Here is a 23,539-nt window from a genome sequence, read left to right as displayed (position 1 = left end):
TGACACGCGCAGCCAGCGTTCCATTGCCACATTCCGTCTACTGCAGGCGGGATACCTGGATGGCTGAATGTCAATGAGAAGCTCACAGAGACCGCCATAAGCAACAGTTTAAAAGAATGCCACAGACTAATCAACCAAACTGTTTGGGTTGGTTTCTCTTTTATAGTCTGCAGGCATTAAATGAAAGAAGTCAGTGTTGCAGCAGAGGGAGACAACGTTTCAGAAAAGGCATTGTAGCAAACCAAAAAAGAAATTTTAAGCGCAGCAGAGTAACCAGCTCACATACCTGTTAGCTCAGGTGAGTTTAAAAGGCTGCTGTTGATAACAAGGGCATTTGCTAAATAGATGGTGTGTGTGCAACAATATACTGAAAGGTCAATTATATTGTGCAGCTTATCTCACCACCTGTAGTTATTTAGGTGAAAGCTCCAAAATGCTTGCCTAATATGTCTGTTTATCTAAAAGGAAGTATAGAGGGAGAGCTAGATAGATAGCATTGCATTACATTACATTACATGGCAATGCAATGCACAGTTGCTGAAGTTGAACCAAAATGAGCTTGTCATCTGGCTTCTGCAACTTTTAACATGAAAAATCCAATGAGGAGAAGAAAAGCAAAGCCAAAGAGTCCATCCCAAAATCCGACAAACAAGCAAAATGAACAAAAAGCATTGAATTCAATTCTTTCTGATTTTAGAAACTGCATTAAAGAAGGGGTGCACCGGTCCTGGAGATACTGCAATACCAGGTCAATGCGTGGAGTGGACAGAGCAAGCTCTTTTTCCATCTCCCTGTTCTAAAAATCCATTTAATATATGGTCCCCAGATAGGGGACGTATCAGATATTAAACTGATAAGAACAGATACTACACTTGATCTTAGCCAAAAGGCCGAGAAGCGATAACCAGAATTGGTTTCCGACTACGGTGCCACCCAAGGATTCTGAAAAGTCCATTTGTGGAGATGGCCACCTGGACTCCCATTAAGAAGACATGCTGTCAACCTCTAGATCCCTCACATGCCTGCACTTTTCGGCTTGCTGCTGCTGCAATCCACGCGTTTTAGATCTGCATAACTCCACCTCTTTTAGCACAGTACCCTCAACCCCCGGCTGTTCCCACCCGCCTCAACACCGTTGGAAGGGAGGAGAACCAATTAAGGCGGGGGGGGGGGGTGGAACGAGCAGCTGTCTACCCTTAGCAGGAGGGTTGCTGATTAATTACCTCTCCTGCTGCTGCTGCTGCTGGCTGTCCAGCAGCAGACTGAAGGTGGCTGCTGCTGTGCGCAGGTATATAAAGGCTCAGAGCCTATTATGACACGCGCAGTTAGCGTTCCATTGCCACATTCCGTCTACTGCAGGCGGGATACCTGGATGGCTGAATGTCACTGAGAAGCTCACAGAGACCGCCATAAGCAACAGTTTAAAAGAATGCCACAGACTAATCAACCAAACTTTTTGGGTTGGTTTCTCTTTTATAGTCTGCAGGCATTAAATGAAAGAAGTCAGAGTTCCAGCAGAGGGAGACAACGTTTCAGAAAAGGCATTGTAGCAAACCAAAAAAGAAATTTTAAGCGCAGCAGAGTAACCAGCTCACATACCTGTTAGCTCAGGTGAGTTTAAAAGGCTGCTGTTGATAACAAGGGCATTTGCTAAATAGATGGTGTGTGTGCAACAATATACTGAAAGGTCAATTATATTGTGCAGCTTATCTCACCACCTGTAGTTATTTAGGTGAAAGCTCCAAAATGCTTGCCTAATATGTCTGTTTATCCAAAAGGAAGTATAGAGGGAGAGCTAGATAGATAGCATTGCATTACATTACATTACATGGCAATGCAATGCACAGTTGCTGAAGTTGAACCAAAATGAGCTTGTCATCTGGCTTCTGCAACTTTTAACATGAAAAATCCAATGAGGAGAAGAAAAGCAAAGCCAAAGAGTCCATCCCAAAATCCGACAAACAAGCAAAATGAACAAAAAGCATTGAATTCAATTCTTTCTGATTTTAGAAACTGCATTAAAGAAGGGGTGCACCGGTCCTGGAGATACTGCAATACCAGGTCAATGCGTGGAGTGGACAGAGCAAGCTCTTTTTCCATCTCCCTGTTCTAAAAATCCATTTAATATATGGTCCCCAGATAGGGGACGTATCAGATATTAAACTGATAAGAACAGATTTTTTTCTTTTTATCGAAAGCCCGAATTCGTGTACAAAACCCGAGTGCGCTTAAAAATTGACAAGTGCCACAAAAAAAGTGCACTAGGATGCTGGTCTTCTTGAAACCCTCTCCAAAAGGAGAAGGGTCCCCCAAACCATTCCCCGTCCCTCCGAGCCAGAAGGCCACAGCGAGGAACAGGGACAAATAGCCACCTCCAGCCAGAGCCAGAGGCAACCCAATCCTACCCCCAGCACCTGCCCGAGTTCTCACCCGAGCAAGGCACTGGGAGCCAAAGACTGTGCTCCCCTCCCAGAAGAGGGGAGCCAACAACGCTCTCCTCCCGAAAGAGGAGAGCCAGGGGGGTTCAGCGGGGAGCGGAACCTGATGGCCACACACTCCCCCCCTAGACCTGCCAAGAGAGGAACCCGTAAGGGAACCGCATCCCGACAAAATCCTAGTAAGGATGTGGACACACGTGAAAAAGTGGACACACAGTGACAAAAAAATTAAATAAATAGTGAAGGTTTCACAGTATAATACTGCCCGGACCTTCGACCGGGAATTGAAAAATTCCCCATCCTAAGGCCAGAAGGCCCGGAATAAGGGTGTGTGCAAAGAAAGAAAATTTGAAGTGCTTGTGCAAATGTGCCATAAACTCAAGTGGGGTTCCCAATCCCAGTGAGTTAAGGCACCCCAGGGTCACCACTCCTAGGGCACTTCACACTTCGGGCTTTCGATCTTCCCCGGCCCAATGGCGTCGATCCTGGGGGGCCATGCTTTCCACCAGATGACTATATTAGCCACCTGGCGTACTAACAAGCGACTAAACCCCAGTGTGCATAATGTATCAATCTACTAGGGCGGCCAACATCCAAAACCGCCTTTTCGAAAGATACTACACTTGATCTTAGCCAAAAGGCCGAGAAGCGATAACCAGAATTGGTTTCCGACTACGGTGCCACCCAAGGATTCTGAAAAGTCCATTTGTGGAGATGGCCACCTGGACTCCCGTTAAGAAGACATGCTGTCAACCTCTAGATCCCTCACATGCCTGCACTTTTCGGCTTGCTGCTGCTGCAATCCACGCGTTTTAGATCTGCATAACTCCACCTCTTTTAGCACAGTACCCTCAACCCCCGGCTGTTCCCACCCGCCTCAACACCGTTGGAAGGGAGGAGAACCAATTAAGGCGGGGGGGGGGTGGAACGAGCAGCTGTCTACCCTTAGCAGGAGGGTTGCTGATTAATTACCTCTCCTGCTGCTGCTGCTGCTGGCTGTCCAGCAGCAGACTGAAGGTGGCTGCTTCTGTGCGCAGGTATATAAAGGCTCAGAGCCTATTATGACACGCGCAGCCAGCGTTCCATTGCCACATTCCGTCTACTGCAGGCGGGATACCTGGATGGCTGAATGTCACTGAGAAGCTCACAGAGACCGCCATAAGCAACAGTTTAAAAGAATGCCACAGACTAATCAACCAAACTTTTTGGGTTGGTTTCTCTTTTATAGTCTGCAGGCATTAAATGAAAGAAGTCAGTGTTCCAGCAGAGGGAGACAACGTTTCAGAAAAGGCATTGTAGCAAACCAAAAAAGAAATTTTAAGCGCAGCAGAGTAACCAGCTCACATACCTGTTAGCTCAGGTGAGTTTAAAAGGCTGCTGTTGATAACAAGGGCATTTGCTAAATAGATGGTGTGTGTGCAACAATATACTGAAAGGTCAATTATATTGTGCAGCTTATCTCACCACCTGTAGTTATTTAGGTGAAAGCTCCAAAATGCTTGCCTAATATGTCTGTTTATCCAAAAGGAAGTATAGAGGGAGAGCTAGATAGATAGCATTGCATTACATTACATTACATGGCAATGCAATGCACAGTTGCTGAAGTTGAACCAAAATGAGCTTGTCAACTGGCTTCTGCAACTTTTAACATGAAAAATCCAATGAGGAGAAGAAAAGCAAAGCCAAAGAGTCCATCCCAAAATCCGACAAACAAGCAAAATGAACAAAAAGCATTGAATTCAATTCTTTCTGATTTTAGAAACTGCATTAAAGAAGGGGTGCACCGGTCCTGGAGATACTGCAATACCAGGTCAATGCGTGGAGTGGACAGAGCAAGCTCTTTTTCCATCTCCCTGTTCTAAAAATCCATTCAATATATGGTCCCCAGATAGGGGACGTATCAGATATTAAACTGATAAGAACAGATACTACACTTGATCTTAGCCAAAAGGCCGAGAAGCGATAACCAGAATTGGTTTCCGACTACGGTGCCACCCAAGGATTCTGAAAAGTCCATTTGTGGAGATGGCCACCTGGACTCCCGTTAAGAAGACATGCTGTCAACCTCTAGATCCCTCACATGCCTGCACTTTTCGGCTTGCTGCTGCTGCAATCCACGCGTTTTAGATCTGCATAACTCCACCTCTTTTAGCACAGTACCCTCAACCCCCGGCTGTTCCCACCCGCCTCAACACCGTTGGAAGGGAGGAGAACCAATTAAGGCGGGGGGGGGGGGGTGGAACGAGCAGCTGTCTACCCTTAGCAGGAGGGTTGCTGATTAATTACCTCTCCTGCTGCTGCTGCTGCTGGCTGTCCAGCAGCAGACTGAAGGTGGCTGCTGCTGTGCGCAGGTATATAAAGGCTCAGAGCCTATTATGACACGCGCAGCCAGCGTTCCATTGCCACATTCCGTCTACTGCAGGCGGGATACCTGGATGGCTGAATGTCACTGAGAAGCTCACAGAGACCGCCATAAGCAACAGTTTAAAAGAATGCCACAGACTAATCAACCAAACTTTTTGGGTTGGTTTCTCTTTTATAGTCTGCAGGCATTAAATGAAAGAAGTCAGTGTTCCAGCAGAGGGAGACAACGTTTCAGAAAAGGCATTGTAGCAAACCAAAAAAGAAATTTTAAGCGCAGCAGAGTAACCAGCTCACATACCTGTTAGCTCAGGTGAGTTTAAAAGGCTGCTGTTGATAACAAGGGCATTTGCTAAATAGATGGTGTGTGTGCAACAATATACTGAAAGGTCAATTATATTGTGCAGCTTATCTCACCACCTGTAGTTATTTAGGTGAAAGCTCCAAAATGCTTGCCTAATATGTCTGTTTATCCAAAAGGAAGTATAGAGGGAGAGCTAGATAGATAGCATTGCATTACATTACATTACATGGCAATGCAATGCACAGTTGCTGAAGTTGAACCAAAATGAGCTTGTCATCTGGCTTCTGCAACTTTTAACATGAAAAATCCAATGAGGAGAAGAAAAGCAAAGCCAAAGAGTCCATCCCAAAATCCGACAAACAAGCAAAATGAACAAAAAGCATTGAATTCAATTCTTTCTGATTTTAGAAACTGCATTAAAGAAGGGGTGCACCGGTCCTGGAGATACTGCAATACCAGGTCAATGCGTGGAGTGGACAGAGCAAGCTCTTTTTCCATCTCCCTGTTCAAAAAATCCATTTAATATATGGTCCCCAGATAGGGGACGTATCAGATATTAAACTGATAAGAACAGATACTACACTTGATCTTAGCCAAAATGCCAAGAAGCGATAACCAGAATTGGTTTCCGACTACGGTGCCACCCAAGGATTCTGAAAAGTCCATTTGTGGAGATGGCCACCTGGACTCCCGTTAAGAAGACATGCTGTCAACCTCTAGATCCCTCACATGCCTGCACTTTTCGGCTTGCTGCTGCTGCAATCCACGCGTTTTAGATCTGCATAACTCCACCTCTTTTAGCACAGTACCCTCAACCCCCGGCTGTTCCCACCCGCCTCAACACCGTTGGAAGGGAGGAGAACCAATTAAGGCGGGGGGGGGGGGGGTGGAACGAGCAGCTGTCTACCCTTAGCAGGAGGGTTGCTGATTAATTACCTCTCCTGCTGCTGCTGCTGCTGGCTGTCCAGCAGCAGACTGAAGGTGGCTGCTGCTGTGCGCAGGTATATAAAGGCTCAGAGCCTATTATGACACGCGCAGCCAGCGTTCCATTGCCACATTCCGTCTACTGCAGGCGGGATACCTGGATGGCTGAATGTCACTGAGAAGCTCACAGAGACCGCCATAAGCAACAGTTTAAAAGAATGCCACAGACTAATCAACCAAACTTTTTGGGTTGGTTTCTCTTTTATAGTCTGCAGGCATTAAATGAAAGAAGTCAGTGTTCCAGCAGAGGGAGACAACGTTTCAGAAAAGGCATTGTAGCAAACCAAAAAAGAAATTTTAAGCGCAGCAGAGTAACCAGCTCACATACCTGTTAGCTCAGGTGAGTTTAAAAGGCTGCTGTTGATAACAAGGGCATTTGCTAAATAGATGGTGTGTGTGCAACAATATACTGAAAGGTCAATTATATTGTGCAGCTTATCTCACCACCTGTAGTTATTTAGGTGAAAGCTCCAAAATGCTTGCCTAATATGTCTGTTTATCCAAAAGGAAGTATAGAGGGAGAGCTAGATAGATAGCATTGCATTACATTACATTACATGGCAATGCAATGCACAGTTGCTGAAGTTGAACCAAAATGAGCTTGTCATCTGGCTTCTGCAACTTTTAACATGAAAAATCCAATGAGGAGAAGAAAAGCAAAGCCAAAGAGTCCATCCCAAAATCCGACAAACAAGCAAAATGAACAAAAAGCATTGAATTCAATTCTTTCTGATTTTAGAAACTGCATTAAAGAAGGGGTGCACCGGTCCTGGAGATACTGCAATACCAGGTCAATGCGTGGAGTGGACAGAGCAAGCTCTTTTTCCATCTCCCTGTTCTAAAAATCCATTTAATATATGGTCCCCAGATAGGGGACGTATCAGATATTAAACTGATAAGAACAGATACTACACTTGATCTTAGCCAAAAGGCCGAGAAGCGATAACCAGAATTGGTTTCCGACTACGGTGCCACCCAAGGATTCTGAAAAGTCCATTTGTGGAGATGGCCACCTGGACTCCCGTTAAGAAGACATGCTGTCAACCTCTAGATCCCTCACATGCCTGCACTTTTCGGCTTGCTGCTGCTGCAATCCACGCGTTTTAGATCTGCATAACTCCACCTCTTTTAGCACAGTACCCTCAACCCCCGGCTGTTCCCACCCGCCTCAACACCGTTGGAAGGGAGGAGAACCAATTAAGGCGGGGGGGGGGGGGGGTGGAACGAGCAGCTGTCTACCCTTAGCAGGAGGGTTGCTGATTAATTACCTCTCCTGCTGCTGCTGGCTGTCCAGCAGCAGACTGAAGGTGGCTGCTGCTGTGCGCAGGTATATAAAGGCTCAGAGCCTATTATGACACGCGCAGCCAGCGTTCCATTGCCACATTCCGTCTACTGCAGGCGGGATACCTGGATGGCTGAATGTCACTGAGAAGCTCACAGAGACCGCCATAAGCAACAGTTTAAAAGAATGCCACAGACTAATCAACCAAACTTTTTGGGTTGGTTTCTCTTTTATAGTCTGCAGGCATTAAATGAAAGAAGTCAGTGTTCCAGCAGAGGGAGACAACGTTTCAGAAAAGGCATTGTAGCAAACCAAAAAAGAAATTTTAAGCGCAGCAGAGTAACCAGCTCACATACCTGTTAGCTCAGGTGAGTTTAAAAGGCTGCTGTTGATAACAAGGGCATTTGCTAAATAGATGGTGTGTGTGCAACAATATACTGAAAGGTCAATTATATTGTGCAGCTTATCTCACCACCTGTAGTTATTTAGGTGAAAGCTCCAAAATGCTTGCCTAATATGTCTGTTTATCCAAAAGGAAGTATAGAGGGAGAGCTAGATAGATAGCATTGCATTACATTACATTACATGGCAATGCAATGCACAGTTGCTGAAGTTGAACCAAAATGAGCTTGTCATCTGGCTTCTGCAACTTTTAACATGAAAAATCCAATGAGGAGAAGAAAAGCAAAGCCAAAGAGTCCATCCCAAAATCCGACAAACAAGCAAAATGAACAAAAAGCATTGAATTCAATTCTTTCTGATTTTAGAAACTGCATTAAAGAAGGGGTGCACCGGTCCTGGAGATACTGCAATACCAGGTCAATGCGTGGAGTGGACAGAGCAAGCTCTTTTTCCATCTCCCTGTTCTAAAAATCCATTTAATATATGGTCCCCAGATAGGGGACGTATCAGATATTAAACTGATAAGAACAGATACTACACTTGATCTTAGCCAAAAGGCCGAGAAGCGATAACCAGAATTGGTTTCCGACTACGGTGCCACCCAAGGATTCTGAAAAGTCCATTTGTGGAGATGGCCACCTGGACTCCCGTTAAGAAGACATGCTGTCAACCTCTAGATCCCTCACATGCCTGCACTTTTCGGCTTGCTGCTGCTGCAATCCACGCGTTTTAGATCTGCATAACTCCACCTCTTTTAGCACAGTACCCCCAACCCCCGGCTGTTCCCACCCGCCTCAACACCGTTGGAAGGGAGGAGAACCAATTAAGGCGGGGGGGGGGTGGAACGAGCAGCTGTCTACCCTTAGCAGGAGGGTTGCTGATTAATTACCTCTCCTGCTGCTGCTGCTGCTGGCTGTCCAGCAGCAGACTGAAGGTGGCTGCTGCTGTGCGCAGGTATATAAAGGCTCAGAGCCTATTATGACACGCGCAGCCAGCGTTCCATTGCCACATTCCGTCTACTGCAGGCGGGATACCTGGATGGCTGAATGTCACTGAGAAGCTCACAGAGACCGCCATAAGCAACAGTTTAAAAGAATGCCACAGACTAATCAACCAAACTTTTTGGGTTGGTTTCTCTTTTATATTCTGCAGGCATTAAATGAAAGAAGTCAGTGTTCCAGCAGAGGGAGACAACGTTTCAGAAAAGGCATTGTAGCAAACCAAAAAAGAAATTTTAAGCGCAGTAGAGTAACCAGCTCACATACCTGTTAGCTCAGGTGAGTTTAAAAGGCTGCTGTTGATAACAAGGGCATTTGCTAAATAGATGGTGTGTGTGCAACAATATACTGAAAGGTCAATTATATTGTGCAGCTTATCTCACCACCTGTAGTTATTTAGGTGAAAGCTCCAAAATGCTTGCCTAATATGTCTGTTTATCCAAAAGGAAGTATAGAGGGAGAGCTAGATAGATAGCATTGCATTACATTACATTACATGGCAATGCAATGCACAGTTGCTGAAGTTGAACCAAAATGAGCTTGTCATCTGGCTTCTGCAACTTTTAACATGAAAAATCCAATGAGGAGAAGAAAAGCAAAGCCAAAGAGTCCATCCCAAAATCCGACAAACAAGCAAAATGAACAAAAAGCATTGAATTCAATTCTTTCTGATTTTAGAAACTGCATTAAAGAAGGGGTGCACCGGTCCTGGAGATACTGCAATACCAGGTCAATGCGTGGAGTGGACAGAGCAAGCTCTTTTTCCATCTCCCTGTTCTAAAAATCCATTTAATATGTTGTCCCCAGATAGGGGACGTATCAGATATTAAACTGATAAGAACAGATTTTTTTCTTTTTTTTTCTTTTTTTTGAAAGCCCGAATTCGTGTACAAAACCCGAGTGCGCTTAAAAAAGTGACAAGTGCCACAAAAAAAGTGCACTAGGATGCTGGTCTTCTTGAAACCCTCTCCAAAAGGAGAAGGGTCCCCCAAACCATTCCCTGTCCCTCCGAGCCAAAAGGCCACAGCGAGGAACAGGGACAAAAAGCCACCTCCAGCCGAAGCCAGAGGCGACCCAATCTTACCCCCAGCACCTGCCCGAGTTCTCACCCGAGCAAGGCACTGGGAGCCAAAGACTGTGCTCCCCTCCCGGAAGAGGGGAGCCAACAACGCTCTCCTCCCGAAAGAGGAGAGCCAGGGGGGTTCAGGGGGGAGCGGAACCTGATGGCCACACACTCCCCCCCTAGACCTGCCAAGAGAGGAACCCGTAAGGGAACCGCATCCCGACAAAATCCTAGTAGGACGTGACACACGTGAATAAGTGGACACACAGTGACAAAGAAATTAAATAAATAGTGAAGGTTTCACAGTATAATACTGCCCGGACCTCCGACCGGGAATTGAAAAATTCCCCATCCTAAGGCCAGAAGGCCCGGAATAAGGGTGTGTGCGAAGAAAGAAAATTTGAAGTGCTTGTGCAAATGTGCCATAAACTCAAGTGGGGTTCCCAATCCCAGTGAGTTAAGGCACCCCAGGGTCACCACTCCTGGGGCACTTCACACTTCGGGCTTTCGATCTTCCCCGGCCCAATGGCGTCGATCCTGGGGGGCCATGCTTTCCACCAGATGACTATATTAGCCACCTGGCGTACTAACAAGCGCCTAAACCCCAGTGTGCATAATGTATCAATCTACTAGGGCGGCCAACATCCAAAACCGCCTTTTCGCAAGATACTACACTTGATCTTAGCCAAAAGGCCGAGAAGCGATAACCAGAATTGGTTTCCGACTACGGTGCCACCCAAGGATTCTGAAAAGTCCATTTGTGGAGATGGCCACCTGGACTACCGTTAAGAAGACATGCTGTCAACCTCTAGATCCCTCACATGCCTGCACTTTTCGGCTTGCTGCTGCTGCAATCCACGCGTTTTAGATCTGCATAACTCCACCTCTTTTAGCACAGTACCCTCAACCCCCGGCTGTTCCCACCCGCCTCAACACCGTTGGAAGGGAGGAGAACCAATTAAGGCGGGGGGGGGGGGGGTGGAACGAGCAGCTGTCTACCCTTAGCAGGAGGGTTGCTGATTAATTACCTCTCCTGCTGCTGCTGCTGCTGGCTGTCCAGCAGCAGACTGAAGGTGGCTGCTGCTGTGCGCAGGTATATAAAGGCTCAGAGCCTATTATGACACGCGCAGCCAACGTTCCATTGCCACATTCCGTCTACTGCAGGCGGGATACCTGGATGGCTGAATGTCACTGAGAAGCTCACAGAGACCGCCATAAGCAACAGTTTAAAAGAATGCCACAGACTAATCAACCAAACTTTTTGGGTTGGTTTCTCTTTTATAGTCTGCAGGCATTAAATGAAAGAAGTCAGTGTTCCAGCAGAGGGAGACAACGTTTCAGAAAAGGCATTGTAGCAAACCAAAAAAGAAATTTTAAGCGCAGCAGAGTAACCAGCTCACATACCTGTTAGCTCAGGTGAGTTTAAAAGGCTGCTGTTGATAACAAGGGCATTTGCTAAATAGATGGTGTGTGTGCAACAATATACTGAAAGGTCAATTATATTGTGCAGCTTATCTCACCACCTGTAGTTATTTAGGTGAAAGCTCCAAAATGCTTGCCTAATATGTCTGTTTATCCAAAAGGAAGTATAGAGGGAGAGCTAGATAGATAGCATTGCATTACATTACATTACATGGCAATGCAATGCACAGTTGCTGAAGTTGAACCAAAATGAGCTTGTCATCTGGCTTCTGCAACTTTAACATGAAAAATCCAATGAGGAGAAGAAAAGCAAAGCCAAAGAGTCCATCCCAAAATCCGACAAACAAGCAAAATGAACAAAAAGCATTGAATTCAATTCTTTCTGATTTTAGAAACTGCATTAAAGAAGGGGTGCACCGGTCCTGGAGATACTGCAATACCAGGTCAATGCGTGGAGTGGACAGAGCAAGCTCTTTTTCCATCTCCCTGTTCTAAAAATCCATTTAATATATTGTCCCCAGATAGGGGACGTATCAGATATTAAACTGATAAGAACAGATACTACACTTGATCTTAGCCAAAAGGCCGAGAAGCGATAACCAGAATTGGTTTCCGACTACGGTGCCACCCAAGGATTCTGAAAAGTCCATTTGTGGAGATGGCCACCTGGACTCCCGTTAAGAAGACATGCTGTCAACCTCTAGATCCCTCACATGCCTGCACTTTTCGGCTTGCTGCTGCTGCAATCCACGCGTTTTAGATCTGCATAACTCCACCTCTTTTAGCACAGTACCCTCAACCCCCGGCTGTTCCCACCCGCCTCAACACCGTTGGAAGGGAGGAGAACCAATTAAGGCGGGGGGGGGGGTGGAACGAGCAGCTGTCTACCCTTAGCAGGAGGGTTGCTGATTAATTACCTCTCCTGCTGCTGCTGCTGCTGGCTGTCCAGCAGCAGACTGAAGGTGGCTGCTGCTGTGCGCAGGTATATAAAGGCTCAGAGCCTATTATGACACGCGCAGCCAACGTTCCATTGCCACATTCCGTCTACTGCAGGCGGGATACCTGGATGGCTGAATGTCACTGAGAAGCTCACAGAGACCGCCATAAGCAACAGTTTAAAAGAATGCCACAGACTAATCAACCAAACTTTTTGGGTTGGTTTCTCTTTTATAGTCTGCAGGCATTAAATGAAAGAAGTCAGTGTTCCAGCAGAGGGAGACAACGTTTCAGAAAAGGCATTGTAGCAAACCAAAAAAGAAATTTTAAGCGCAGCAGAGTAACCAGCTCACATACCTGTTAGCTCAGGTGAGTTTAAAAGGCTGCTGTTGATAACAAGGGCATTTGCTAAATAGATGGTGTGTGTGCAACAATATACTGAAAGGTCAATTATATTGTGCAGCTTATCTCACCACCTGTAGTTATTTAGGTGAAAGCTCCAAAATGCTTGCCTAATATGTCTGTTTATTCAAAAGGAAGTATAGAGGGAGAGCTAGATAGATAGCATTGCATTACATTACATTACATGGCAATGCAATGCACAGTTGCTGAAGTTGAACCAAAATGAGCTTGTCATCTGGCTTCTGCAACTTTAACATGAAAAATCCAATGAGGAGAAGAAAAGCAAAGCCAAAGAGTCCATCCCAAAATCCGACAAACAAGCAAAATGAACAAAAAGCATTGAATTCAATTCTTTCTGATTTTAGAAACTGCATTAAAGAAGGGGTGCACCGGTCCTGGAGATACTGCAATACCAGGTCAATGCGTGGAGTGGACAGAGCAAGCTCTTTTTCCATCTCCCTGTTCTAAAAATCCATTTAATATATGGTCCTCAGATAGGGGACGTATCAGATATTAAACTGATAAGAACAGATACTACACTTGATCTTAGCCAAAAGGCCGAGAAGCGATAACCAGAATTGGTTTCCGACTACGGTGCCACCCAAGGATTCTGAAAAGTCCATTTGTGGAGATGGCCACCTGGACTCCCGTTAAGAAGACATGCTGTCAACCTCTAGATCCCTCACATGCCTGCACTTTTCGGCTTGCTGCTGCTGCAATCCACGCATTTTAGATCTGCATAACTCCACCTCTTTTAGCACAGTACCCTCAACCCCTGGCTGTTCCCACCCGCCTCAACACCGTTGGAAGGGAGGAGAACCAATTAAGGCGGGGGGGGGGGTGGAACGAGCAGCTGTCTACCCTTAGCAGGAGGGTTGCTGATTAATTACCTCTCCTGCTGCTGCTGCTGCTGGCTGTCCAGCAGCAGACTGAAGGTGGCTGCTGCTGTGCGCAGGTATATAAAGGCTCAGAGCCTATTATGACACGCGCAGCCAGCGTTCCATTGCCACATTCCGTCTACTGCAGGCGGGATACCTGGATGGCTGAATGTCACTGAGAAGCTCACAGAGACCGCCATAAGCAACAGTTTAAAAGAATGCCACAGACTAATCAACCAAACTTTTTGGGTTGGTTTCTCTTTTATAGTCTGCAGGCATTAAATGAAAGAAGTCAGTGTTCCAGCAGAGGGAGACAACGTTTCAGAAAAGGCATTGTAGCAAACCAAAAAAGAAATTTTAAGCGCAGCAGAGTAACCAGCTCACATACCTGTTAGCTCAGGTGAGTTTAAAAGGCTGCTGTTGATAACAAGGGCATTTGCTAAATAGATGGTGTGTGTGCAACAATATACTGAAAGGTCAATTATATTGTGCAGCTTATCTCACCACCTGTAGTTATTTAGGTGAAAGCTCCAAAATGCTTGCCTAATATGTCTGTTTATCCAAAAGGAAGTATAGAGGGAGAGCTAGATAGATAGCATTGCATTACATTACATTACATGGCAATGCAATGCACAGTTGCTGAAGTTGAACCAAAATGAGCTTGTCATCTGGCTTCTGCAACTTTTAACATGAAAAATCCAATGAGGAGAAGAAAAGCAAAGCCAAAGAGTCCATCCCAAAATCCGACAAACAAGCAAAATGAACAAAAAGCATTGAATTCAATTCTTTCTGATTTTAGAAACTGCATTAAAGAAGGGGTGCACCGGTCCTGGAGATACTGCAATACCAGGTCAATGCGTGGAGTGGACAGAGCAAGCTCTTTTTCCATCTCCCTGTTCTAAAAATCCATTTAATATATGGTCCCCAGATAGGGGACGTATCAGATATTAAACTGATAAGAACAGATACTACACTTGATCTTAGCCAAAAGGCCGAGAAGCGATAACCAGAATTGGTTTCCGACTACGGTGCCACCCAAGGATTCTGAAAAGTCCATTTGTGGAGATGGCCACCTGGACTCCCGTTAAGAAGACATGCTGTCAACCTCTAGATCCCTCACATGCCTGCACTTTTCGGCTTGCTGCTGCTGCAATCCACGCGTTTTAGATCTGCATAACTCCACCTCTTTTAGCACAGTACCCTCAACCCCCGGCTGTTCCCACCCGCCTCAACACCGTTGGAAGGGAGGAGAACCAATTAAGGCGGGGGGGGGGGTGGAACGAGCAGCTGTCTACCCTTAGCAGGAGGGTTGCTGATTAATTACCTCTCCTGCTGCTGCTGCTGCTGGCTGTCCAGCAGCAGACTGAAGGTGGCTGCTGCTGTGCGCAGGTATATAAAGGCTCAGAGCCTATTATGACACGCGCAGCTAGCGTTCCATTGCCACATTCCGTCTACTGCAGGCGGGATACCTGGATGGCTGAATGTCACTGAGAAGCTCACAGAGACCGCCATAAGCAACAGTTTAAAAGAATGCCACAGACTAATCAACCAAACTTTTTGGGTTGGTTTCTCTTTTATAGTCTGCAGGCATTAAATGAAAGAAGTCAGTGTTCCAGCAGAGGGAGACAACGTTTCAGAAAAGGCATTGTAGCAAACCAAAAAAGAAATTTTAAGCGCAGCAGAGTAACCAGCTCACATACCTGTTAGCTCAGGTGAGTTTAAAAGGCTGCTGTTGATAACAAGGGCATTTGCTAAATAGATGGTGTGTGTGCAACAATATACTGAAAGGTCAATTATATTGTGCAGCTTATCTCACCACCTGTAGTTATTTAGGTGAAAGCTCCAAAATGCTTGCCTAATATGTCTGTTTATCCAAAAGGAAGTATAGAGGGAGAGCTAGATAGATAGCATTGCATTACATTACATTACATGGCAATGCAATGCACAGTTGCTGAAGTTGAACCAAAATGAGCTTGTCAACTGGCTTCTGCAACTTTTAACATGAAAAATCCAATGAGGAGAAGAAAAGCAAAGCCAAAGAGTCCATCCCAAAATCCGACAAACAAGCAAAATGAACAAAAAGCATTGAATTCAATTCTTTCTGATTTTAGAAACTGCATTAAAGAAGGGGTGCACCGGTCCTGGAGATACTGCAATACCAGGTCAATGCGTGGAGTGGACAGAGCAAGCTCTTTTTCCATCTCCCTGTTCTAAAAATCCATTTAATATATGGTCCCCAGATAGGGGACGTATCAGATATTAAACTGATAAGAACAGATACTACACTTGATCTTAGCCAAAAGGCCGAGAAGCGATAACCAGAATTGCTTTCCGACTACGGTGCCACCCAAGGATTCTGAAAAGTCCATTTGTGGAGATGGCCACCTGGACTCCCGTTAAGAAGACATGCTGTCAACCTCTAGATCCCTCACATGCCTGCACTTTTCGGCTTGCTGCTGCTGCAATCCACGCGTTTTAGATCTGCATAACTCCACCTCTTTTAGCACAGTACCCTCAACCCCCGGCTGTTCCCACCCGCCTCAACACCGTTGGAAGGGAGGAGAACCAATTAAGGCGGGGGGGGGGGGGGTGGAACGAGCAGCTGTCTACCCTTAGCAGGAGGGTTGCTGATTAATTACCTCTCCTGCTGCTGCTGCTGCTGGCTGTCCAGCAGCAGACTGAAGGTGGCTGCTGCTGTGCGCAGGTATATAAAGGCTCAGAGCCTATTATGACACGCGCAGCCAGCGTTCCATTGCCACATTCCGTCTACTGCAGGCGGGATACCTGGATGGCTGAATGTCACTGAGAAGCTCACAGAGACCGCCATAAGCAACAGTTTAAAAGAATGCCACAGACTAATCAACCAAACTTTTTGGGTTGGTTTCTCTTTTATAGTCTGCAGGCATTAAATGAAAGAAGTCAGTGTTCCAGCAGAGGGAGACAACGTTTCAGAAAAGGCATTGTAGCAAACCAAAAAAGAAATTTTAAGCGCAGCAGAGTAACCAGCTCACATACCTGTTAGCTCAGGTGAGTTTAAAAGGCTGCTGTTGATAACAAGGGCATTTGCTAAATAGATGGTGTGTGTGCAACAATATACTGAAAGGTCAATTATATTGTGCAGCTTATCTCACCACCTGTAGTTATTTAGGTGAAAGCTCCAAAATGCTTGCCTAATATGTCTGTTTATCCAAAAGGAACTATAGAGGGAGAGCTAGATAGATAGCATTGCATTACATTACATTACATGGCAATGCAATGCACAGTTGCTGAAGTTGAACCAAAATGAGCTTGTCATCTGGCTTCTGCAACTTTTAACATGAAAAATCCAATGAGGAGAAGAAAAGCAAAGCCAAAGAGTCCATCCCAAAATCCGACAAACAAGCAAAATGAACAAAAAGCATTGAATTCAATTCTTTCTGATTTTAGAAACTGCATTAAAGAAGGGGTGCACCAGTCCTGGAGATACTGCAATACCAGGTCAATGCGTGGAGTGGACAGAGCAAGCTCTTTTTCCATCTCCCTGTTCTAAAAATCCATTTAATATATGGTCCCCAGATAGGGGACGTATCAGATATTAAACTGATAAGAACAGATACTACACTTGATCTTAGCCAAAAGGCCGAGAAGCGATAACCAGAATTGGTTTCCGACTACGGTGCCACCCAAGGATTCTGAAAAGTCCATTTGTGGAGATGGCCACCTGGACTCCCGTTAAGAAGACATGCTGTCAACCTCTAGATCCCTCACATGCCTGCACTTTTCGGCTTGCTGCTGCTGCAATCCACGCGTTTTAGATCTGCATAACTCCACCTCTTTTAGCACAGTACCCTCAACCCCCGGCTGTTCCCACCCGCCTCAACACCGTTGGAAGGGAGGAGAACCAATTAAGGCGGGGGGGGGGTGGAACGAGCAGCTGTCTACCCTTAGCAGGAGGGTTGCTGATTAATTACCTCTCCTGCTGCTGCTGCTGCTGGCTGTCCAGCAGCAGACTGAAGGTGGCTGCTGCTGTGCGCAGGTATATAAAGGCTCAGAGCCTATTATGACACGCGCAGCCAGCGTTCCATTGCCACATTCCGTCTACTGCAGGCGGGATACCTGGATGGCTGAATGTCACTGAGAAGCTCACAGAGACCGCCATAAGCAACAGTTTAAAAGAATGCCACAGACTAATCAACCAAACTTTTTGGGTTGGTTTCTCTTTTATATTCTGCAGGCATTAAATGAAAGAAGTCAGTGTTCCAGCAGAGGGAGACAACGTTTCAGAAAAGGCATTGTAGCAAACCAAAAAAGAAATTTTAAGCGCAGCAGAGTAACCAGCTCACATACCTGTTAGCTCAGGTGAGTTTAAAAGGCTGCTGTTGATAACAAGGGCATTTGCTAAATAGATGGTGTGTGTGCAACAATATACTGAAAGGTCAATTATATTGTGCAGCTTATCTCACCACCTGTAGTTATTTAGGTGAAAGCTCCAAAATGCTTGCCTAATATGTCTGTTTATCCAAAAGGAAGTATAGAGGGAGAGCTAGATAGATAGCATTGCATTACATTACATTACATGGCAATGCAATGCACAGTTGCTGAAGTTGAACCAAAATGAGCTTGTCATCTGGCTTCTGCAACTTTTAACATGAAAAATCCAATGAGGAGAAGAAAAGCAAAGCCAAAGAGTCCATCCCAAAATCCGACAAACAAGCAAAATGAACAAAAAGCATTGAATTCAATTCTTTCTGATTTTAGAAACTGCATTAAAGAAGGGGTGCACCGGTCCTGGAGATACTGCAATACCAGGTCAATGCGTGGAGTGGACAGAGCAAGCTCTTTTTCCATCTCCCTGTTCTAAAAATCCATTTAATATATGGTCCCCAGATAGGGGACGTATCAGATATTAAACTGATAAGAACAGATTTTTTTTTTAATTTGGCTATCCCCCACATGGGGATAAAAACCGTTTATTTAAAATTTAACAAATTACAGAAATAAAACCATTACATCCACATTACACTTTCGGGACTTCAAAGAAAAATAAATATTCCATCACAGCAAATTTTACAAGACTTCAAATATTCCATAGGTTAAAAAGCCATTTGCCTGCCAATGTTACATTCTTTTTCCTGTCCAATAAATAGTATATGTACATTTCACTTTTACAAAAGGCTAAAACATCATCTACTGGTAACATTTCATGTTTAAAAACAGCAATATTTCTAGCATTCCAGAGCGCTATCTTGGCACAATTCACTATCTTCCACGCCATTATTTTTTGGTCCATTGTTGGGCATTCCAGAAGACCATATAACACTGATGCAAAATTAAAGTCCTTGAGGTCCACCATTTTCTCCAGCAGGGGGATTAGTCTTCTCCAGAACTCTTTAGCAAAAGCACAAGTCCATAAAAGATGCTTCACTGTCTCTTCTTCTTGACAACCTTCTCTTGGGCAGATGGCAGACCTCACAAAACCTCTTCTGTACTGGAATGCCCGGCAAGGAAGACAGTGGTGTGCGCAGCTCCAAGACATGTCTTTCTGTACATTAAAAAGATAAGGGGCGTTAATCATTTTCCATATGTGTACAGTTTTGTCATCATCATAACGTTCAATATCACACAACGTCACATCAGTACTAATTTGTTTGAGTAGTGTCTTGCTGTTACATAGATCCCCTGTCTGTTTCTTATTCAATTTAAAATCAAGAATAATTTTCTTTAAAATCTCATAATGTGCAGGTAGGTTAAAAGCATAAGGAAAGGATAAAACCGTTTCAAACCAACCAAACCTTCTCATGAGAAAACCAGTGTTAAAACGCATAAAATAGGAAAGGTAATTATCTTTAAAAAGGGTTTTAAAACAGAAACAGAAAAACTGTATTAAAAGAAACTTATCTAAAACAGGGAAATCTTTCCCACCTTTAACCTTTGGCTTTGTCACAATTTCTCTTTTGAGTTTCTCCATTTTTGAGCCCCAAAAAAAGGTAAAACATACTTTTGTAATTCGTTTCAACAAATTTGTAGGAGGGGGGAACACCAAACTAAGATATAACAGGATAGGTAATATCACCATTTTTACAATCAGAACTTTACCTTCCATTGACAGCTTTCTCATATTCCACATGCAGATTTTCTGATTAATTTTCTGTGCTGCCGCATCCCAGCTATTAAAACCATTATTAGATTCATTAAAAGAAACACCTAAAATAGTGATGGAATCTGTAACTGCAATTGGTACATCATGTAAACGCATCCCCCCGACATTTAAAATATTACATTTAGTAAGATTAATTTTAAAACCGGAAACTGTACAAAAAGACTGAATTTGGCTTATCGTTTTTTGTATTGAAGGTACATCACATCCAAACACGGCTACATCATCCATATAGCTTACAACTTTAACTTGTAGACCGTTCCCTCCGGGTAAGGGTACTCCACATATTTGCTTATCCTGGCGTATTGTACATAAAAGGGGTTCTATAGCACATATAAAAAGCAGGGGGGACAAAGGGCAACCCTGCTTCACCCCTGATTTTAAAACTACCTCTTTTGTTTTAAAACCATTAACTAAAATCTTACTCGTACAATCATTATAAAAAGCTTTAATAGACAATAAAAACCCACCCGGAATGCCCATTTTTTCTAAAACTTTAAAAAGATAAAAATGAGACACGCGGTCAAAAGCTTTCTCAAAATCCACCGCTAGGATTGACATCTTTGTCTTTCTGGTTTTTACATCTTCAATACAATCTTTCACCAGGTTTAAATTGTCCCAGATACTACGCCCAGGTACCCCGCATACCTGATTTGCATGAATTACTTTATGTATCACCTTTTTCAACCGATTTGCACAGATCTTAGCCATAATTTTGTAATCACTATTTAAAAGAGTTATCGGCCTCCAGTTTTTAAGATCCGTTTTGTCACCTTTTTTGTATAGTAGTGATACCTCACCTTTCTTCCATGAGTTGAGTAAAACCTTATTATTAAAAACTTCGGAAAACAAATTAAACAAATCATCTTTTAAAATATCATAAAAACTTATATAAAACTCTATGGGGATACCATCAGGGCCCGGCACTTTACCATTTTTAAAACTCTTCATGGTTTCTAAAATCTCTTCCTCAACTAGAGGTTGGGATAAAAAACTTTGGGCATCAGCATCTAGGGTGGACTTGATCTCCCCCAGGAAAGTGTGTATTAAATCATGGTCTACAGTTTTTACATTAAAAAGATCATTAAAATAGACATTTACCTTATCCAATATAACGTTGATATTATTATCTCCATCTATGTTATCAATTATTGTTTTTGTCTGTTTGTTTTTCTTAAAAAAATACCTGGAACAAGTCTCATCCTCTTCTACGTGTTTTACCTTTGAACGAAAAATCAGTTCTTTTCCTTTTTGTTCCAACCACTTTGAAATTTCTCCTTTAAGACTCAATATATCATTACCTACATCCAGACCATTGTCTTTGAATTTGTACAATGTCTGTAACCTGATATTAAGAAAATTATAGATCTCAAACTTTTCTTTAGCTTTTTGTATGCTTTTCTTAATAAAGAAATCTTTAATGCTTATTTTCATTCTATCCCACCAGGAGCTAAAAGAAATATTGGGGTTTTTCCTTTTTCTACACTTTACATAAAACTCAATAAAATCCGATAAAATTTGTGGATCTTTTAAAAGGGACACATTCAATTTCCAAGATTTCTTACCACATTTCTTCTTTCCATTAATCCTCACTCTAAAAGATAAAACCTTGTGATCTGAGAGAATATTAGTTAAAACTTCACATTTCACTGGCAGTATTTTTTCTGAACCTAAAACAAAATCTATCCTGGAGCTACATGTAGAATTGCTCCAGGTGAAACCAGCGTCTATAGGGCTATCCTTGTTACATTCTTTATACACATCAGTTAATTTACAATCATTTATAATATTGCTTAACATTCCAGACGTTTTGTCATAATTTCTACTCACGGAACCGGAGCGTCGGCTTTCGCCTTTTAAAATACAATTAAAATCACCTGCCAGGATAAAAGGTTCAGAAATGTTAATAAATAAAGGTAAAATTTCCAGCATATCAGCCCTTTCATTTTTATCAGGTGACCCATAAAAATTTAAAAACTGCCATCTTGTCCCATCAATAAAAGCCTTAACTAAAAGAATACGACCCGGTAAAATATCTTGGATAAAATCAATAGACACATTTCCCTTAAAAAGTATAGCTACCCCGGCTGATCCAGTTGCATTTGATCCAGACCAGACCGATGGACCATGTTTCCACTCTTCCTTATATTTTTTGTAAGAAATCTTATGAGGGATATGACATTCTTGTAAAAAGAAAACAGAAGCTGTAAAACAGGTTAAAAAATGTAAAACAGTAGCTCTTCTGGTCTTGGATCCTATGCCTCTCACATTGAGGGAAACACCACTAATGTCAGCCATCATAACAAATGGTTAGGAAGAAACAAAAACTGAACTTTACCTATCCGATGGACGGATCAGACCACTTGGACTTTCACCAACGCCCTCTTCTGAATCCACCGTTATCAAAGAGTCTTCATCATCGGAGAAGGAACATTCACTTAAATTAAGACCCGACGCTACTGGGGTGTAGCTCGGAAGGATATTGAGAGAAAGGTTACACTGGGTCTCCATAGGCTGACCATTTAGGTCCTCATCAGGTGGGTCTCCGAGAGGCTCCGCACTCCCCTGCTGACCCGCAGAGGGTCGTAACACAAGGGCAGGCTGCGCACATGGCGGAGCCTCAGAGTCCCCGGAGGCAGCCAGGTTCGGGGCCCCACCTGGGGCAGCAGAGCCCCGGGACCTCGGGATTCCAGAGTCTACACCCCCGTGAGGGGATGTATCCATCTCCTCCCTATTAGCCACCTCCACGGAACCATTATTTTTCTTATTATGAGACCTCACCAAATGCCACGTACCGCCCTCGCTCTCGTGAGACCCAGTGGGAATTTTGGGCTCGGTGTCAGCCTTTTGGCGCTCTTTTTTGGCCTTACCGACCGCCCCTTTATGATCTTTCTCAGCCTTCCTTTTAGCCTCCTTATGGTCTTTCAGCCAGCTCCTGGGCTCCTGTGAGTTACCTGTCATTGACTCGGAGGGATTGTTACTAGTCGAAGCGCCCTTATCACCTCCCGAGGCTCCAGGTTGCTGTTCCTCCTCCTGAGGGGTGGTCTGATTGGCCCGTCCATTCTCGGATGTCTTGGACTTCTCCTTTTGTTTTTGTTCATCCTCTCTGAACCTGTGAGGGCAAGAAAAATAGAAATGACCAGGTGTCCGACAAAAAGAGCATTTTTTTTCATTTGGGCACTCCTTTGTGTCATGTTCAGTACTGGCACAATTTCTACAAGTGGCACCACAACTATCCTTAGAGTGCCCATAGAGACCACAATACCTACAGAAAAGTGGCATTCCTGAGAAAAAAAAATCCCCATTAGTTTGCCCTATTTTAAATCGTGCTGGAGGAAGTCTCACACCTCCAGGGAATTTTGGGTCTCTTTCACATTTTACTAAAAACTTCCATTTTGAGGTCCAGATGTTAAACTCATTCAACACTTTCCCAATCAATTTCACACTTTTAAAATAAACTGACAAAAAGGAAATAACCTCTGGTGCCGTTATGAAGGGTGAGAAGATTTTCACAACCACCATCTTTACCTCATCCAGGACGTGCTCGATAATCTGAATCCCTTTTAGACCAGGGCTATTTTCTACCGACTTAACTCTGGACAAAACATCTTTGAAAATACCTTCGCCAGTAAAGGTTACATCATAGTCTCCACGTCGAGGATAATCCTGGATAGAAAGGATTTAGTTGGTTCTGACGTGGAGCAGTTTCTCAAGCACGTCCTGGACTACATATCCCAGATTCCGCATATCGGAACCACCAGTCGTAAAGCGGACCCTTATGGTGTTCTTGAGCCTCGCATATAGAGGCATGAGGTTGGGGTCAACCTCCATGGTATGGCGCAACAAAATGCAAATTGCAACCGCCTGCAATCTGCGCCTTCAGAGCTTTGTGATAAAGCACCTGAAGGCTGGGGGATCGCTGCCCGTTACCCT

General features: G+C 44.1%; 13 non-coding genes and 2 pseudogenes across 13 annotated transcripts; all 15 read right to left on the bottom strand.

Moving 5' to 3' along the window:
* Positions 1–711: 711 nt before the first annotated feature.
* LOC141205151 (U2 spliceosomal RNA) lies at positions 712–902 on the bottom strand. Its single transcript, XR_012275925.1, has one exon. It is a non-coding gene; the product is annotated as a U2 spliceosomal RNA (small nuclear RNA).
* Positions 903–2,024: 1,122 nt separating this feature from the next.
* On the bottom strand, positions 2,025–2,209 carry LOC141205453 (U2 spliceosomal RNA). The gene has a single exon (XR_012276218.1). It is a non-coding gene; the product is annotated as a U2 spliceosomal RNA (small nuclear RNA).
* A 741-nt stretch (positions 2,210–2,950) lies between these two features.
* Positions 2,951–3,091, bottom strand: LOC141205520 (U2 spliceosomal RNA; annotated as a pseudogene).
* A 1,120-nt stretch (positions 3,092–4,211) lies between these two features.
* Positions 4,212–4,402, bottom strand: LOC141205377 (U2 spliceosomal RNA). Its single transcript, XR_012276144.1, has one exon. It is a non-coding gene; the product is annotated as a U2 spliceosomal RNA (small nuclear RNA).
* Positions 4,403–5,525: 1,123 nt separating this feature from the next.
* LOC141205408 (U2 spliceosomal RNA) lies at positions 5,526–5,716 on the bottom strand. The gene has a single exon (XR_012276174.1). It is a non-coding gene; the product is annotated as a U2 spliceosomal RNA (small nuclear RNA).
* A 1,124-nt stretch (positions 5,717–6,840) lies between these two features.
* Positions 6,841–7,031, bottom strand: LOC141205150 (U2 spliceosomal RNA). Its single transcript, XR_012275924.1, has one exon. It is a non-coding gene; the product is annotated as a U2 spliceosomal RNA (small nuclear RNA).
* Positions 7,032–8,150: 1,119 nt separating this feature from the next.
* Positions 8,151–8,341, bottom strand: LOC141205149 (U2 spliceosomal RNA). The gene has a single exon (XR_012275923.1). It is a non-coding gene; the product is annotated as a U2 spliceosomal RNA (small nuclear RNA).
* Positions 8,342–9,461: 1,120 nt separating this feature from the next.
* LOC141205474 (U2 spliceosomal RNA) lies at positions 9,462–9,651 on the bottom strand. The gene has a single exon (XR_012276235.1). It is a non-coding gene; the product is annotated as a U2 spliceosomal RNA (small nuclear RNA).
* Positions 9,652–10,445: 794 nt separating this feature from the next.
* On the bottom strand, positions 10,446–10,537 carry LOC141205014 (U2 spliceosomal RNA; annotated as a pseudogene).
* A 1,123-nt stretch (positions 10,538–11,660) lies between these two features.
* Positions 11,661–11,851, bottom strand: LOC141205066 (U2 spliceosomal RNA). The gene has a single exon (XR_012275840.1). It is a non-coding gene; the product is annotated as a U2 spliceosomal RNA (small nuclear RNA).
* Positions 11,852–12,971: 1,120 nt separating this feature from the next.
* Positions 12,972–13,162, bottom strand: LOC141205396 (U2 spliceosomal RNA). The gene has a single exon (XR_012276163.1). It is a non-coding gene; the product is annotated as a U2 spliceosomal RNA (small nuclear RNA).
* Positions 13,163–14,283: 1,121 nt separating this feature from the next.
* On the bottom strand, positions 14,284–14,474 carry LOC141205148 (U2 spliceosomal RNA). Its single transcript, XR_012275922.1, has one exon. It is a non-coding gene; the product is annotated as a U2 spliceosomal RNA (small nuclear RNA).
* A 1,121-nt stretch (positions 14,475–15,595) lies between these two features.
* On the bottom strand, positions 15,596–15,786 carry LOC141205147 (U2 spliceosomal RNA). The gene has a single exon (XR_012275921.1). It is a non-coding gene; the product is annotated as a U2 spliceosomal RNA (small nuclear RNA).
* Positions 15,787–16,910: 1,124 nt separating this feature from the next.
* LOC141205352 (U2 spliceosomal RNA) lies at positions 16,911–17,101 on the bottom strand. Its single transcript, XR_012276119.1, has one exon. It is a non-coding gene; the product is annotated as a U2 spliceosomal RNA (small nuclear RNA).
* Positions 17,102–18,221: 1,120 nt separating this feature from the next.
* LOC141205454 (U2 spliceosomal RNA) lies at positions 18,222–18,419 on the bottom strand. The gene has a single exon (XR_012276219.1). It is a non-coding gene; the product is annotated as a U2 spliceosomal RNA (small nuclear RNA).
* Positions 18,420–23,539: the final 5,120 nt, after the last annotated feature.

This window comes from Phyllobates terribilis, unplaced genomic scaffold (assembly GCF_046119375.1).
Source record: "Phyllobates terribilis strain yellow unplaced genomic scaffold, ASM4611937v1 Scaffold_138__1_contigs__length_4804227, whole genome shotgun sequence".
NCBI classification, from domain to species: domain Eukaryota; kingdom Metazoa; phylum Chordata; class Amphibia; order Anura; family Dendrobatidae; genus Phyllobates; species Phyllobates terribilis.
The sequence above is the reverse complement of the archived record's forward strand: the minus strand, read 5'-3'. Positions and strand labels throughout refer to the sequence as shown.